Below are 2,911 nucleotides of genomic sequence, written 5' to 3'. Positions count from 1 at the left end.
TAATATAGAATAGTGGGCCTTATACAAATAAAATGTGACTAAACCCCACTTTATATTACACTTACTAATAATTAAACTTGCCAAACTATTCCCTGCCATAAATAGTAACTAATGTTACTCATTCTTTTTTGCACCCATCTTTCCTATTAGCTAAAAAAAAAAGTGTCCTACTATTTTTTACACAGCATTACCTTCTGTCATTTGTGTACAAACAGCCAGCGAGAGAGAGAGAGAGAGAGAGAGAGAGAGAGAGAGAGAGAGGGTCGCCCATCTGCAAATCCCATTAAAAATCCAGATTCTATTCTTTCCAAATCGAGCACCGACCACGTAGGGGGGTAAACTTGATTGGACGTACGCAAATATAGAATATGAGTCAGGGCATAGCTCCCACTAATGGGTGTGGGGGATACTGGGGCGCCACTTTTTATCAATATAAGTTATTCTATTCACCTACAACGTGCCAACATTGCTAATGATCTTGCTACTATTATTATTATTATTATTATTATTATTACTAACTAAGCTACAACTCTAGTTGGAAGAGCAAGATGCTTTAAGCCCAAGGGCTCCAACAGGGAAAAATAGTCCAATGAGGAAAGGAAATAATGAAATAAACGATATAAGAAATGAACAATTAAAATAAAACATTTTAAAAACATGAACAACGTTAAATCAGATATTTAATTTATAAACTACATAAGGCCTTATGCAATCATGTTCAACATAAAAAACATTTGCTGCAACTTTGAACTTTTGAAGTTCTACTGTTCTATTGAAGTGCTAAATTGAAAACCAGACTTCGAAACAATTATAAAATACCGACAATGGAAAACAGACAGGGAAGTTAAGTGCTCCACTGATAAACTATTTTATCAACGAACGATAATTTATCAACGACAAACCGGAAGTGTATTATGTAACTGGCGAGGAATGGGGTATTTGGTGGCACTAAGTATAGATTTCAATTTGTGGCACTATGCCTCGCCTTCATTGTGACATTATACTTTGACTTCTGCCAACACGGTAATAACCTTAAATACAGTTTAATATAACAATAAATCATAACTTTAGTTATATGGCAATACACCAAAACCCAGATAAGTGGTAATACGTCTCTTATTATTATTATTGTTATTATTATCATTATTACTTGCTAAGCTACAACTCTAGTTGGAAAATCACGATGTTATAAGCCTAGGGGCTCCAAAAGGGAAAATAGCCCAGTGAGGAAAGGAAACAAGGAAAAATAAAATATTTTAAGAACAGTAACAATATCAAAATAATTGTTTCCTAAACTACACAAACTTTAACAAAACAAAAGAGAAAGAGAAATACGATAGAATAGTGCAGCCGAGTGTACCCTCTAGCAAGAGAACCCTAACCAAAGACAGTGGAAGACCATGGTAAAAGGGCTATGATGCTACCCAAGATTACAGAACAATGGTAGGTTTAGGTTATAAAATGAAAGGAACTCCCATTAGCTAAGATAATAAATAAAATGAATAAAATACATGGGTTGTGGGATCCGATGTGGTAACGTCCCTGACTGGTGAACGTCAGACTGAGGTTCGAGTCCCACTCAGACTCGTTAGTTTCTTTGGTCGCTGCAACCTCGCCATCCTTGTGAGCTAAGGTTGGGGGGTTTGGGGGAGGGTATAAGTCTATCTACTGAGTCATCAGCAGCCATTACCTGGCAACCCTTGGTCCTAGCTTGGGTATAGAAGGGCTTGGGCGCTGATCATATGTATATATGGTCAGTGTATATGGCATTGTCTTGCTCGACAGAGCAATGTCAATGTCCCTTTCCCCTGCCATTCATGAGTGGCCTTTAAACCTTTAAACGCAATACGTTACTAAGTCACGAGATTTTTTTCGTTTTGGGCAAAACACAAACCCCAGGGGGTCTTACCCACACGAGACTTGCGTGATCCATTAATAATCGAGCCAAGAAAATTTACGTAGAATTTAGCAGCAGGTCTAGACAACTGCTAATTCCTTGAGTACGAAGTTTCTATATTTGATTATTGGCAATTAACTATTTCCTTAATTTGATCATTAAACAATTACCATTAGGATAAATTCATACCTACAAAAAGTAACCAAGTCTTAAGGCCTATCAAATATAGAAGATAATGATATTGAACCTTTTAAGAAAGTAAAAAACAAAGAGAGAGAGAGAGAGAGAGAGAGAGAGAGAGAGGAAAATTATATTGAACTTTTTTAACAATGTAAAAAACAAAATGAATGAATGAGAGAGAGAGAGAGAGAGAGAGAGAGAGGAATCATATTGAACTTTTTAATAAAGTAAAAAACAAAATGAGAGACACACACGAGAGAGAGAGAGAGAGAGAGAGAGAGAGGTTTCAACACCACGTGAACTGATAAAAATTCTTGGCATAGAAGTACTAGGAAGGGCATAGCAGAAAGAGGGTCCCAGGTACAGAATTTCCCTGACAGTTCGCAGATCAACGTGACACTGTCCTGACGAGCCAGATGACTAACTTTATAAATAAATTTATTAGTTACACAGTTAAACAACCTTCTTTAAAGTGCGAAATACATTTATGTATACAATATACTTTCTTCTATATGCATTAGTTGTATGTTCTCTGTTTAAGGGTACACTCAGGAACACTATTCTATACATCAGATGTATGTTCTCTTGTTTAAGGGTACACTGAGGCAGTTTTTTTTGTTTTCCCATTGCAGCCCTTGAGCTTATAGCATCCTCCTTTTCCAATTAGGGTTGTAGCTTAATAACGATAATAATAATAATAACAAAAATATTAATAAAAGTAGTAGTAATAATGATGATGATAATTATATAATAATAATTTAGTTTTATACCAATTTGACTACTTACATGTTAAGCACCCTCCCCCCCCCAAAAAAAAAAAAAAAAAAAACTTTT

The sequence above is a fragment of the Palaemon carinicauda genome, chromosome 39 (genome assembly GCF_036898095.1).
Source record: "Palaemon carinicauda isolate YSFRI2023 chromosome 39, ASM3689809v2, whole genome shotgun sequence".
Lineage (NCBI taxonomy): Eukaryota > Metazoa > Arthropoda > Malacostraca > Decapoda > Palaemonidae > Palaemon > Palaemon carinicauda.
This window is presented reverse-complemented; position numbering follows the sequence as displayed.